We start from the raw sequence: 16,554 nt of genomic DNA, 5'->3' as shown, positions 1-16,554 counted from the left end.
GAGGAGGGGGGAGGGGTATTTATAGGTGGCCGGAGCCGGTGAGGCAGCCGGGGTTGGTGAGCGGTTGTTGAACGGGGAGAGGGGGGAGGAGAAGGGGTAGTTTGGGGATTTCATCTCAGCTCGCGTTGTAGTAATTTGCTAGTTGCGCTCGCGTTTCGCCACATGGAGGCGGCCCCCGTGAGGTTAGGTGGGGGGAGGGAGGATGACCGGTGGGACCGGGTCGTGGCGGCCTCGCGGGTCGCGGTCGCGGCGCGGGTAGGTGGCTCGCGCTGTGCCGGCTCAGCTCGGCTCGTGGAGCTGGGCTCGATGGAGATGGAGACGTGTGGAGTTTGGAGTTGTTGGTGATGGCGATTAGAGAGGGAGGTTAGTGGGCTTATTAGTGCTGCTAACTGCTGGAGCAGAGAGGAAGTGTGGTAGGGGCTATAGGTGATGGGAAAAATGGATATTGCGGCGATGTTAACGTGGCAACAGACGACACGTGTTGGTTCATGGTCTCGTGAGTTAAACAGGGTAGGAAGCATCAGTTATGTTCATACCTTAATTAAGGCTGTGTTGTTATTAATGAGTTGAGAAATAATCTATCACGCACGTAACAAAACAATTTATTAACAGTAATTAATTAAGTGTTAGCTACTTTTTAAAAAATAATTAATAAGATTTTTAAAACAACTTTCCTATTGATTTTTTTTCAAAAGACAATCCGTTTAACATTTTGAGATGTGTGCGCATGGAAAATAGGTTCCTAAGAGCAAGTTTAATAGTATAGTCCACTACTAGCTCCAAATCATCTATAGCCAATGCAATAGCCAATTCATACAATAGTTGCTTACTATACTATTAATATCTGGTCCCACTTGTCATACACACATTACGTCTTAAAGTCCGTGCTGCAGCTGGCTACAGATCTGTAGCCCGCTGCTCTTCTCTCTCTTCTTTTATCTTTTTAAAATATGTTTATAGCTGGCTTATAGCCTGCTATTGTACCTGCTCTAATTGGTGATGGTTTTCTAGTTAAGTGTGTAGCAATGCTGCTAATTTATATTACCTCCGAATTGTCGTTTTAATAGCGAGCCAATTTCCCGTGCACATGTTTTACTTTTTTGTGTTTCCCATGCACATATTTCCCATGCTATAAAATATAGTAACAAATTAACTATCCGTAAAAGTATTTTTTTCATGTCAAATTCTAACTGTTCATAAAATATATATCATTTTCTCATGTCAAATCTAATATTTTTTCATCAATTAATTATTCTAGGACATCATCTATTTGATCATGGAGGTAGTACAAGTATTTGTTTGGCATTGTTGTGGATTTTTTTATTTCTTTTACATGATTTAGAAGTTTTTGAATTAGAGTTATATGGGTAAATATATAGTGGAAACTCAACTCATGTGAAGATTTGTGTAACCTGATAAAAAAATAATCTAAATTCACAAAAAAACAATAACACATGTAGATGAGATGATGTTACACAACTATATAAAAAATCTTTTTTGAACTCGACTTCGTTTATAAGATCTAAAAAATATTAAATTTTGAAAAAAAAACCATAGGGAAGTTTTGTTTGAAATTTGTTATTTTTCTCCCAAATGAAGTCGAGTTTGGACAATTTTTTTACATGGTTTTGTACTTATGTTACATCATCTTAGTGTGATTCTTTTATGGATTTAGATATCTTTTTGATTGAGGTTTACAAGAGTTTTAACCCAAGTTAGGGTTTTCACTATATATTTACAAGTTATGAATAGCAACAAAATAATATTTAGTTTTAGAATACTAGCCTCCCCCATCCAAAAAAAAAAGACTACTCCATCAGTTTTAGAATGTAAAATGATGATGACCCGTGAGGGTTAGTGTCCTGATCTTTCGATGAGAGACAGGGGATAACTCGATTGGATGACGACGACGTTCACGACCCAACTACAACCGTCTAAAGACGCTGCGCCTTAGCAACCGATACACCAACACTAAATTGCTAGATGAAGATGAAAGTTTCACTATAAAAAAACACAAAATGGCGGGGTTCCGATTACAAGCAGGCGGACGGTTTAACCAACACGCTCACTGCGATAAGGTAGTAAGAAGCTAACTCTAATCATCAAAACCCAAATGTTCTTGGCAGCAGCTAAGGGTATAAGAAGAGGGGGAGAACGACCACAGGGGTGCTGGGGTCATGCTCTAACCCTAGGACGCGTCCCTAATGGACCCAACATGGTACAAAGCCCATTGAGCCCAAATAAGGTGACGCAACACCTTTGACAGGAAAGGACTCGTAGTGAAACGATGACTGCGGCCGCTCCAAAATAGATATGGACATGAGGCTGTATCCATCTGAAAGTAGACTTGATAGGCTTTCCAAGAAGTGCTTGCACACCCAAATCGGAGTTCGCATGAAGTCGTGGCGGCTGTCACAAGTTGGTGATGTCCTGCAGTCTGCATCCAGCCCGCGTGAAACCTCTCTCCTTTGATCCACTCCATCATTCCTAAGTAAAATAAGAGTGTACACATCTTTTGGATATAAATAAGATGAATATGAACTCACCTGATAGTTGAGTTGGCGTGCACGAGCGCGGGTAATCGGACCATGAAGATGTACTTGTGGAGACGTGAATGTATCGATGGTGTTGATGTCCTCAGGGGCGTATCTATGGTTGGGGCTTGTTGGGGCTTAAGCCCCAGCTCTGCCCGCCCAACCTATGAGCCATTCCATCTTTCCGAGCTGCAATAACGCAAAACTGTTTACTGAGAACCAATGAGTATGGAAAACTTTAAAAGCTGTGAGTATTAATTGACCAGATTGTTTGTTAGCTCGTTAATCCTATCACATGATCGATGAGCAGATTATGAGATAATGTACCTGATGTGCCAATTAATAAACATTGAGAATACCAATTTGTTAATTTTGGATGATTTTTTTTTAATGTTCCAAAAACTATAAAGTCATTGATAATTTGGGAATTTGGTCATACGGTTAAACTATTGAGATGGCCATGGGCCACACCAACAAATTTGAATCATAATTTGGCTATACGATTCATCTTTTCTTTGTTTTGTTTATGTATTAATTGATTGAGTTTAGAGAAATGACATGCATAAATATATTTACTTGGCGCCAAAATAATTTACATATGTAAGAGCACACCCTTAAATTTCATTCTAGATTTGCCACTGGATGTCCTCATCGTAAGATGTTTGGATTTGTCATAAGTTAAACTACTTTAACTTTGGTCAGGTTTGTAGGAAAACTAGCAACATATACAACACCAAATTAATTTAATTAAATTGATCTTTGAATATATTTTTTGTTTTAAAAAATATTGATATGTTTTCCTATAAATTTGGTCAAACTTGATGAAGTTTGCTTAGAAGCTAGATCACCTTATATTCTTATGGAGGGAGTACTATATCATTCTGTAAGTTCCTTTGACGCTTAGTAATTTGGGTAATAAAACACCATACATATACACAAATTAACAAAGACCGATCACCTTTGGTTGACTAACAAAGAAATTAATATCTTGGATACAATAATTCTAGTTCCTCACAATATAGACAACACCTCAAAATTAAACCACACCTTCATAATAATAAGATATTTTCTCATGTACACATGGTACAATATGATGATATATGATGTTTTGATTGAAATCGAGGATTTAACATCTTGATCCACGTGTTAGTAACCTTACATGATCTCGCATGTCATTGCTACAAGAGGAAGTTCTCAATTTTCAATATAAACAAAGGATGCATGATCCAATCTCCTGATGTATATGTTACCAATTTTCATACAAACTACTTCTATCGCATAATGGTTTTTTGCTAAGCCAAGTAACTAATCCACAATATATTCTGTATCAAGTAGAGCCTTACAAGCTAGCTCAAGCAATCGATATTAGGTAGGAGTGCGATTGCGAGTTCAGTTTATGTTCTCTGCTTCATTGACTAACCTTCCTATGGTAGTTGGTGAGGCATAACTAAGAGGACTTTGGCTTTATATTAGGGGACCCTACTCATCACGAATGGCCTCATAATTAATCACAACTCTCTCTTTCCCTACCACACTAATACTACTCCCTTCATTCCATTTTAAATAAAGCGATGAGTTTCTGTGTCAAATTTTAATCATTCGTCTTATTTAAAATATTTTTATAATTAATATTTTTTTATTAGATGTTAAAATATAAATAGTACTTTATGCGTGATTCATATTTTTTATTTTTTAAATAAGTCAGACAATTAAAATTGGACGAAGAAACTGATAGCTGCATCTAAAATAAGACGGAGGGAGGAGTAGTGAACCACTTGCTGTGCAAAGGACAGAGCCAAGCCGAGCCGCTGCATACTCTGTTGGGAAGAAACTGGCTGGCTGGCTCGCTCGTGCAAGCCAAGCCGAGCAGAGAGACAGTAGGGCCCACACAGGGAGGAAACTGCTATAACCACCAGGAAGCAGTACAGCCACCTCACTGCATGGTGGGGTCGGTTGGTCCCACAGCTAAGGTCCGATAGATACGGTCCCACTGTCCCAGCGGAAGAAACAGGTGTCATGTTGTCGTCTAGTCATGTAGGAGTATTGTGGTGCACCAATGACCTGACGAAGATCTGAGCCGTTGGATTTACCATCCCTGTGCTACCAAACCGGTATGGTCTGCCGTACAGTTACATGCAGTGCTCACCCGTCACTACTCCTACTCACTAGCTGTGGGACCAACCGGTGAGTACTTTCAGTGCCCAAATCGTCATAGCAATTAGGGTGTGTTTAGTTACACGCTAAAATTAAAAGTTTGATTAAAATTGAAACGATGTGATGGAAAAGTTGAAAGTTTATATGTGTAGAAAAATTCGATGTGACTTTTTGGGTTCAAAGTTTGGAACTAAACTCGGCCTTAGCACACATGTAGTCCCTCTGTCCCTCCATTTTAATTGGGCTTCGGCATCCAATATTCAACCGTATATTTTATTTTTCAAAATATGATAATTTTTAAAAAATAAGTCAAGAATAAAGTACTATTTATATTTTATCATCTATTAACTATAAAAATACTAGATGTATGGTCAAATATTGGACATAGAGACCGATAACTACAAAATAAGATGAAATTGATTAATACGACATGTGCAATATGTTAACTGATATATTTTTTATTATAGAAAAAACTTAATTTCTGAAGATGAATTTAGATAAATATCGTCGCCCTAGAAATTATTTTTATGAGTCTACAAAACTTTAAACGTAAGTTTTCTTATCTGCATATCAAGAATAAAAGTACAAGTCTAACTTAAAAATGGAACTTTGGAATAAAGGGAAAATCAAGAACAGTTTTTGTAGTATATATATGCTACTGTTATTCTTTTCCTCTAAATTTTTACATGTATTTTTTTTGGTTGGTTGAGAGCACCTCAATTTTATGGTCATCTACCCATCCATTGGTTATGCATGTATTGGGGGGGGGGGGGGTCTTTTGATACTTCTTATCCACTCTCTTGTTATCCTCGCCTCTCTATAGGCTCATTAAGTGCCGTTATGTATGGACAACCACTACTGCACTTACACTTATTTTCAGTTAGAGATAATAAGAGAGATTAGGTTTTTTTCCATTAATTTTTTAAAATTGAAATTTAGTACCTCATACCAACCTATGGCTGGAATCATAGTCACTGAGGGCATTTCGGCCCATTGTCTACCAACAACAAATTAACTATCTATGACTAGATTTCACAACTAACTAGCTATGACTAAGATTTCACTCCACAACACACGAACCACAAACTAGCTTAGATAGCATCAGTAAACACAAGAGTTGGTGGATAATATCAACTATTTATACATACCAAAGAAGAGATCAATCAGCTATATATAGGCTGTGTTTAGATTCAGGGAAGTAAAGTTTTGGCATGTCACATCGAATATACGGACACATATTTGAAGTATTAAATGTAGACTAATAACAAAACAAATTACAGAATCCATTTGTAAACCGCGAGATGAATTTATTAAACCTAATTAATCTACCATTAGCAAATGTTTACTGTAGCACCACATTGTCAGATCATGGCGCAATTAGACTTAAAAGATTCATCTCGCAATTTACACGCAAACTATGTAAATAATTATTTTTTTTCATTTATATTTAATACTCCATATATGTGTCCAAATATTCGATGTGATAGGGTAAAAAATTTTACCAGAGATCTAAGACCCTGTTTAGATGGGACTAAAACTTTTAAGTCGCTATCACATCGGATGTTTGGACAATAATTATAAATATTAAACGTAGACTATTAATAAAACCCATCCATAATCTTGGACTAATTCGCGAGACGAATCTATTGAGCCTAATTAATCCATGATTAGCCTATGTGATGCTACAGTAAACATTCTCTAATTATAGATTAATCCATGATTAGCATATGTGAGACTACAGTAAACATTCTCTAATTATAAATTAATTAGGCTTAAAATATTTGTCTCGCAAATTAGCTTTCATTTATGTAATTAGTTTATAAGTAGTCTATATTTAATACTCTAAATTAGTATCTAAATACAGACTAAAGTTAAGTTACTTAATCCAAACACCATCTAAACAGGGCCATAGTTCCGGAGAAACAGATGGATCTATCAATCGTCCCTATTGCTAGCTATTGCATCGCTCAAGTAACCTAACTGGCTAGTTGGCGCGCACAGACGTACACCTATTCCTCTCAAAATCAAAGAGAGAAAAACTTAACTTTACCATAAACATACACTTGCCGGCTGCTCTCAAACAGCTTGAAACAAAAAGGCAACGTTTAGTTTGTGCCAATGAAATGTAGCCAAATCAAATAAATTACTCCCTCCCCGCAAAAAAAATAATAAATAAATTACTCCCTCCGTTTTTTTAATAAATGACACCGTTGACCTTAGAACACATGTTTAACCCATTCATTTTATTTAAAAAAATTATGCAAATGTATAAGATATAAATCATGTTTAAAGTAATTTTAGTGATAAAATACCTCATAAAAATAAATTATACTCCTTCCATCTACTTTTGATAGGCATATTTCCAAATCTAAAAAAAATTATTTTTGATAGGCATATTTCAATCCAACAACCTATCATCTTAATGACTTTCTCGGATTTAATGCGTGACTCTCCATTCTTCCACACAAGATTGGCTACATAGGCATTGAGAAATATAAATATTAATGAATCGCTTGTTTACGAGGAATGACTAGTAGCATATTTAAATGGATGATAAGTAGAATTACTTATCCTTGGTCTGTGTGCCAAGATGAAATATAACTATCAAAAGCAGATGGAGTAATTACCTAAAATTCTTGAATAAGATGAATGGTTAAATATATGTGAAAAGTTAACGGCATCATCTGTTTAAACAGGGATAGTAGTAATCATCTCAGTTTTGTTTTTTTCCCTTTTTTCACTAACGTGCAAAAGAATTGCACGTCAATATATTAGAGGAATAGAGTTTTTGTTACACAACGCAATTGGCTAGACCGGCATACACCAGGGAAGGGGATTTTTTTTCTCCCTATAGTATCTCAATTATCCTATCTTTCTATAAAGTTAAGACCCACTAAATCCTAAAACTCAACATGTAAAGATGGCACATCATCCACTAACAATTACAGTATTACATATCAAATCTCATGCAAGCATGCTACTCTCTCCGGGCTAATAATATTAGTCGTTTTGGACAAGGGTAAAGTCAAACTTTAAAATCTTTGACTACAAATAATTTCTAAAATATTTATCTTAAAAATATAAAAACCATATATGTAGATTAGTCTTAAAAAGTACTTCAAAAACCATATATTTGTTGATATTTCTATATATATTATAATATAAAATAATTGTCAAAGTTACTTTTTGGAGACCGTGCCCTTCTCCAAAACGACAAGTATTATCAACCCGGAGGGAGTAATTTATTAAGTTTTAGAGCTTTAAAATGCAAGTATGTTAAATTAAATTATCATCCCACATAATTCACATAATATTTCAATATATCTCTCCACCACTTTTTATAATATCCTAGTTCATCCCCACTTAAATTTTAGAGCTTTAAAAATCCAAGCATGTTAAATCATCATTCCACATAATTCTCAAAATATTTCAATATATCTCTCCATCATTTTGTATAATATCTATATACCTATACAATTCATCCTCACTTAGTTAATGTTATTTCTCTCTTCTCTCATTAAGCCATATCACCTCAGTTGTTTCTAGCCCTCAAATGGTTAATCTATGCTCGGAATTATATCCCTCATAAAGCCACATCGTATTACTTCTACATTTGGATTATCATTCTATATACTACTTAAATTATGATAAACCACATCAACTTATGCACGTTTATGTCGTCTAGCTATCTTACATAATATTTCTATTTATTATTATCATACCAAACTCCCGCAGTAACGCGCGGAATTTCACCTAGTTATTGTCATACGTGGCCCGGCAAAGTTGAGTGGGGAGGGATCGGTGAGGCGCCAAAATCTCAGCCGCCCTCCGATCTCCACCAGCGGCTGGCGTTCCAAATGGAGGCCCGGGTGCATGCATATTCCCTGCGTTTCCTCACCGGAAGGCGCCACAAAACTCACCAACCCAACCCAACCCAACGCACAAGTCGTACCAACTTTCTTGCGATCTTCCTTAGCTAGAAATAGAAGAACTGTGAAGAACTCAGCTGTCGATTGAAAGGTGAGAAAGCAATTGCAAATACGGTGGTCTACACCACTGTTAGATGATATACGAGCTGCACAGCTAGCTCATGACATGATAAAGGCGTGTAACAGGGGCGGATGCAGGATAAAAAATAACTGGAGGCATGCATCTGTAACTTATATATATAGCACGTTGGAAAACCAAGTAAAACTCACATTAATGTAGCTTATAAAAACTTTAAGATTGTTGGGGAATAACCCTATACATAGAATGTTGTATAAACTAATGTAATAATAGACTAGAACGCCCCTGGGCATTGCCCCTCTAATGTAATTGATCAAGGGTAATATTGTAATTTCCTGTTACATATGAATAAAATGAGTACCATAGAATTTTCTTAGTATTGGTCTTGATGCATTTGCAGACTGCAGTAGAACTCCCTCCAGTGGTATTTATAGCTACTGGATTTCTAATAAAAAAATTATCCATTATCTCTCCCTAGGAAATCATGAGAAGGTTGGTTAAAGAGAGCACAGGACAGGAGGGAACCCAAGGGATTCATCCACTATTGACTGTAGGAGAGAGAATCAGGATATATATATATATATATATATATATATATATATATATATATATATATATATATATATATATATATATATATATATATATATATATATATATATATATATATATATATATATATATATATATATATATATATATATATATATATATATATATATATATATAGTAAATTTGTTTGGTGCTCCATGGTGCCCGGGCACCATTGTTGAAATTGAGTATATACCCAATTCAAATGAGTATGAAACTTTTTCAATTACTTAGGTATTAACATTAACTACTTTACTAACTAGTTTAAAGCAAGTTTGAACTGAATTTGAACTTGTTTTTGTTAGATTTTGATTCTAGGTATATAGCATCCATACATATAATTAGTTAGGTATGTAATCATGGATTGTGAAATAAAGTTAAATTTGAGTTGTTTTGTTGATAAGTATATGTATGAATCAAATTATTATAACTAGATATATACTCACAATTTAAAAATTTTGAAAAATTTGAGTAATTTTGTGCATTAGATACCATGGTGCCCGGGCACCATGGTGCCTTATATGAGTGTCCATATATATATATATATATATATATATATATGTATATATGTATAGCGCGCGCGCGTACCAAGGGAGGCAGAGAACAGCCGGCCTGATGTACTGCTTCTCTTCTTGGGATGGAGTGCGCCGTCGATGCACCGGTGATGATGAGCGATCAAGGAAGTGGTAGAAGGCGAACTGTGGCCTGTGGCGGGAAAGCGCAACAGATGGGGCACGATGACGGTGGCCTTACGTTTCCTGGAGTAGTTCCTAATTTACAGATTTACCGGTTGGACTTGGGGATCGAGAGACGGGGAACAAACGTTCAACGCCTCAACACACACGTGCTCGCGATAGAAAGAACGTAAATCAATCAGGGGAGTGGGGTCCTTTCCAATTGAAGTGGGGGCCCATAGGCCATAGGCCATAACTAGAGATATACCTAAGGAGTAAAATTTTTGACTGGGGTCCAAAGCCCCCATAGCCTGTAAGTTACATCCGCCCCTGGCGTGTAAAGTTCGACCGAACCTGGCTAGTCATGTATTTTACTACCAATATTATCATCAGTAAGTAAAAAAATATTCTACTAATAATATTTAAGTGGTAATGTAAATATATATGACTTAAAAATATGAATGCATGGTAGATATTAATTGATATTAATTGTACTACCATTAATATCCATCGTAAAAGGCGCCTAATTCGTGATCAGAGATATGAGTAATATTTTATTTCTATATATTACCACACATGATTACATACATGACATATATGGATATAAAGAAAACACTTGAACGTAACTCTTCATTATTACACCTATAGCTAGAAGGATTCACTGCCATATGGGCCCACAGTAAGGTTGAGTTTGTTTCTCACTTCTCCCAACCTCTACTTTCTTATTTTCCACGCGCACACATTCTAAACTGGTAAACAATATGTCTTTTTAAAACTTTTATTAATATATTTTTTAAAAAATAACTAATACTTAGAGCAAGTTTAATAGTATAGCCAACTATTGGCTCCAAATAATTTAAAGTTAATTTAGTAGCCAATTCATACAATAGTTACATATTTTCTGGTCCCACCTATCATACACACATGTATCTTGGAGTCTACGCTGCAGCTGGCTATAAATCTGCAGCCCACTGCTCTTCCGTCTTCTCTTTTAACTTCTTAAAATATGTTTATAGCTGATTTATAATCTGCTATTATACCTGCTCTTAATTAATTATATGCTAACGAGTCATTTTGTTTTACATGTATGAGGGATTAGTTGCTAATCCAAGCTATCGAACACAACCTAAGTGGAGTCCATATATCAGTCTTCAGTGTTGTTGTATATATCTCGTTTTGAAATACTATCTAGCTAGTTAGCACGTGCAGATATTTACTACTAGTAACAATTAAGCACGTACACACATCGCAGCAGAAATTCGTTGAACACGTTTTGCCTTCATTTTTTTAAAAAATGATACTGATATTATATGATCTTTTGGAAAAGGAAAATTCCGAATAATAATTTTGACAGGTGAGAGGCGGCTGTAGAAACAGTCCATGTCAAAGTGTCGCTGGCTTGAACTTAGCATGTCACAAACAAATGTAGCTGACGACCACAAAATTCAAGGAAGCTTCGGTCTGGTCTGCGTAGACTGCGCTGGTCCTTCTTTTAATCTTTTTGACCAACTGGTGCGCAGCTTATAATTAATTAAATTGGACATATATAATTAGGGGCAGTCATGATGTTGTTAAATTAGTTTCGAGTGTAGCAATAATTTTCTTTTATAATAAGCTATCACACTATCTTCTTTTGTTTAATTGTGAGAGAAGGAGGGAAGAAATTATAGCAAAGCAAGTTTTTTTTCCCAAACAAGATTAATTGTATTAAACACAAGGAACTATTCTGTTGAAACGTAGAAATAAGACACAGATACTATATTAATTGAACCTGCCAATATACTACGAAGATGATTCACATCTTCGAACGTCGTGAGAGATCACAAATACTCCCTCCATCTACTTTTGATAGTCATATTTCATCTTGACACATGGACCAAGAATAAGTAATTCTACTTATCATCCATTTAAACATGCTACTAGTCATTCCTCGTAAACAAGTGATTCATTAATATTTACATTTCTCAATGTCCATGTAGACAATCATGTGTAGAAGAATGAAGAGTCATGCATTAAATCTGAGAAAGTTATTGAGATGATAACTTGTTGGATTGAAATGTCTATCAAAAATAAATTTTTCAGATTTGAAAATATGACTATCAAAAGTAGATGGAGGGAGTAATTACCAATTCTGATTTATTCCCAATTAATGATACCGCCATTAATTTTTTCAACAAAGTTCATCCTTTATGTCTAATAACAAATTGCGATGAAATTATGTTAATAACTAAGGCTAGTGGCTTACTAGTGTCTAACCAATTCACTCACAGGAACATATTCAAATCCTAAGATTAATTGATTAGGACATGGCATATAGCAACAGGACATTTGTTTAAAGAAGAAATGAAAATTTGATAAACTCCTCCAAACTTTGTTAAGAGATGGTTCATGCATACTAACAGAGACCACTAGAACACCGATTTAATTAATAATCACATCGTTTTTTCCTTTTGTCTTTCACCATAAAGACATACACGCACGAGTACATACTCCACATGTGTATATCCAACAAGTTGTTGGTGCACAAGTGTTGACCACATGGCTTGCGTATACCATGACCTATACCAGTAGGCGGTAAATGTATTATTCACACGTGAGAAACAACAGCAACTCACTCCACTAGCTTAACCACTTTCAAGTTTCAACAATACTAGTACTCCTGCGTAGAGAATTGAAAAGACGTTGGCGTATCTAAATTCAAAAGGTGGTCTATTTTGAATTCGGTACGACATATGAATATGACAAGGACATCACTTACGCTTGATACGTACAGTCCCGTTCTATTTTTATTAAGACCTTATTTTTTATTAACACACTTTCAAAACTAATAAACGATGTGATTTATTTTATAAAATTTTCTATATATTGCCACTCACCTGTTTTTTTTTGGGACTAAGTAAACATTTAGGTATAGTGCTAGCGACCGGTTACATGGAATTGTGTTAAATTCACTGGTGGAGAAATGCTTTTTAGTCCCGGTTCGTAACCCCCTGTAGTCCCGGTTTTCCAACCGGGACTACGAATCCGGGACTAAAGATCGCTATCTTTAGTCCCGGTTCAAATAATCGGGACTAAAAATCAATCTTTAGTCCCGGTTGATGTTACCAACCGGGACTAAAGATGGGAGAATCTTTAGTCCCGGTTGATAACACCAACCGGGACTAAAGATATTTTTTCTTTTTTTTTCTGCTTTTAATATTGAATATTGATTTCACACCATCCCCTCCCATATCCAAATCATCACATATTACAGAACATCTCCAAATCCTCAAACAAATCATCTCCAAATACATCACAAACTCTTAAAAAAATTACATCACAGGGTTCTAAAAAATTCATCACAGATTCACATCTCACACAAAAATACATCACAGATTCACATCTCAAAAAAAAAGAAAAAAAATCTGGCCGGCGGCCACTGCCGCCTCCCCTCCTCCCATCCACGCCGGCCGGCCAGCGCCGCGTCGGTTGCCGCCGAGCGGCCGCCCACCGCAGCCGCCGCCTCCGCGCGGCCCCCGGCATCGCCGCGCGGCCTCCCGCGCCGCCGCGCCGGCCGCCCACCGCCGCCGCCGCGCGGCCTCCCGCGCCGCCGCGCCGGCCGCCCACCGCCGCCGCCGCGCGGCCCCCCGCGCTGCCGCGCCGGCCGCCGCGCAGGCCGCCTCCGCGCCGTCCCCCGCTTCGCCGCCTCCGCGCCGACCGCCTGCACTGTGGTGAAGGAAAAAAGGAAGGAGAGGAGGGGAGTTAGAGATAAGGAAAGAGATAAGAAGTTAGAGAGGAAAAAAAGAGATAGAGGGAGGAGTTTGTTGTGTGGACGGGAAAAGAGGATCGGTACTATGGATTATATAGTGTGTTTTAATTTTTATTCCCGGTTAGTAACACCAACCGGGACTACCGGGACTAAAAATAGGTTTTTAGTCCCGGTTGGTGTTACTAACCGGGACTAAAGATCATAGGGCCCTGACACAGCCTGACATGGAATCAACCGGGACTAAAAATGAACTTTAGTCCCGGTTGGAGTTACCAACCGGGAGTAAAGATGATTTTTAGTCCCGGTTGGTAACAACAACCGAGACTAAAGATCTTCCTCTTATTAACCGGGACTAAAAATCATTTTTAGTCCCGGTTTTTAATGGAACCGGGACTATTGTGGATATGGGTCGACCGATCAAAGATGGTTTCTCTACCAGTGATTGACCGACTTGAACGTCCGTTTATACTTCATATGCTAAATTTATATGACCCATGATGGTCTTTGGAGTCACTTAGAGCTTCTTCACTTTGAGCTTCTTCTTCGGAACCCAAGAATTAATTTTACATGATTTTCATAGGAACAGTTCAATTTCTCTAAGATTGAACAAAATTTCCCCAAACCAAATAGGCCCTTAGTTATAAGGAATAAGTCTATTTTGCCTCCCTCAACTCATGCCCCTGGTTGATCACACCCCTCAACCGCAAAACCAGATATAACACATCCCCTAACTCCCAAAACCATTGCAAATCAACTCCCCGGGTGGTTTTGTCATACGTGGCGCTTACGTGACGGGTTGACTTGGTCTTCATCCTATGTGGCATCAATGTGGCACTTAAATAAAAACCAATACAATGGGACCCACATGTCAGTGAGTAAAACAAATAAAATATATATCGGGCCCACGTATAAGTTACCTTTCTCCTCCCTCTCTAACTTTTTTCTGTCCTCTCAGGGGCATAGCGCCGAGCCGCCGACTGGCTGTCGATGGAAGCAGCGGCGGCGGGATGGAGCACGAGGTTCACGCCTCCCTCCTCGCCGGCCGTCGCCACCACGACACACCTTCCTCCTCACCAGTCACGTGGAGGGGTTTGCCAGCGCCGACTGGACGTGGATGGAGGCGGTGGCAGGACAAAACACGAGGGTCAAGCATCCCCGCCCGCCGTCACCGCCGCTGACGTGGAGGGGTTTGCCTGCACGGCCTACGCCTCGTCCTTCACGACCATCTCCTCCCCCCTCTCGAATGATGCCCCGGCGCCCTCCCACCTCCTCTGCGTGCTCGAGTCGGGCCATCATGGAAGATCAACGGCTTTCGTCGGTCGCCACCATGCCGAAGAGCTCATCCCCGTACGCGGCCGATCGGCCAACGACGAGCTCCTCCTCCGCGCGCGGACGGCCGGCGAGCTCCTCCCCACGCCCGGCCAGCCGACGAGCTCCTCCCCCGCGCGCCGACGGCCAGCGAGCTCTTCCCCACGCGCGGCCGGCCGACGAGCTCCTCCCCGTGGGCGGCCGGCGGATAAGCTCTTCATTGCACGCGGCGGACGAGCTCTTCCTTGTGTGCGGCTGGCCGACGAGCTCCTCCCGCCGCGCGGCTTGCCGGTGAGTTCCTGCCCCGCACGCGGACGGCTGGCGAGCTCCTCCCCTCCCGCCTCCTCTGCGTGCTCCAGCCGGGCCACTCCCCCGTGCGCTGTCGCCGCCGCCTTTTCTCTGTGCTTATAGAAGGTGAGAGAAAGAGGAAGAAGATGAGATGATGTAGAGGCCGATGATTCCCGCTTGATGACTCAGCAAGTCAACTGCCACGTGAGACGAAACCACCTCCAAAACCGTTCGGGGAGTCGATTTGCAACGGTTTTACGTGTTAGGGGACGGGTTATACTCGGTTTTGCGGTTGAGTGATGCGATTCAACTAGGGGCATTAGTTGAGGGAGGAAAAATAGACTTATTCTTGTTATATTATTGCACTACTTGTGTCCCTATTTCATTGGACATAAATTACTAGCCAAGTTCCTCTCTTTTAGTATTTAGTACAGACACATTCGTGTTACCTTATTTATGCCTGCATGATGCATGGTATAAATGCAGTGCTTTAAAAAAAAAGAAAAAAGAGGGAGACTCTTCTTGTGAAAAAGAAAAGAAAAGTTCATATTGTGTCTTATTCAATAGTCCACGCAATGATTCGGCCCATCGAACCATCTAGGCCAACCAAAATGTTGTTTAAGATATAAAATTTTCTCAAACACATCGGGGTGGTGGCGCAGTTGGCTAGCGCGTAGGTCTCATAGCTAAAGCGAGTGATCCTGAGGTCGAGAGTTCGAGCCTCTCTCACCCCAATTTTTTTGTACTTCTCTTTATTTTTTTCCCCTGTTTGGTGTTTTCATATTTCAATTTTCCTGTCATTGGTACTTTCACAATCACATTCCCATTTTGCGTTTTCAGATCTCATTTTTTTTCCCAAGTTACCACTCCGGCACTCACACAATCACATTCACATTTGGCATCCTCAAATTCCACCCTTTTCACCCTGTTTGCACTTGGCACTTTTACAATTCACACGCGCGAATATTTTTTTTCCTTTTCTTTACCTCTTTCTGGTGTTTTCATATTTTTTTCTCACTGTTGGCACTTACACAATCACATTCACATTTGGTGTTTTCAAATTTCACATTTTTCACTCTGTTGGCACTTTTCACAATTTACATACGCGAATGAATTTTCCCCTTCTCTTTATTTTTTTCTCACTGTTGGCACTTTCACAATCACATCCGCGCGCATTTGGCCTGCGCCTTCAAATTTCACGATTTTCATCTTGTTGGCACTTTCACAATCAACATATACGATCGAGAAT

General features: G+C 38.8%; 1 non-coding gene across 1 annotated transcript; it reads left to right on the top strand.

The window, feature by feature from the left end:
- Positions 1-15,952: 15,952 nt before the first annotated feature.
- Positions 15,953-16,039, top strand: TRNAM-CAU (transfer RNA methionine (anticodon CAU)). The gene is given in 2 exon segments: positions 15,953-15,990; positions 16,004-16,039. It is a non-coding gene; the product is annotated as a tRNA-Met (tRNA).
- Positions 16,040-16,554: the final 515 nt, after the last annotated feature.

This window comes from Oryza sativa, chromosome 3, assembly GCF_034140825.1.
Source record: "Oryza sativa Japonica Group chromosome 3, ASM3414082v1".
Lineage (NCBI taxonomy): Eukaryota > Viridiplantae > Streptophyta > Magnoliopsida > Poales > Poaceae > Oryza > Oryza sativa.
Note: the sequence above shows the minus strand (reverse complement) of the source record. Positions and strands in the feature narration are given on the sequence as shown.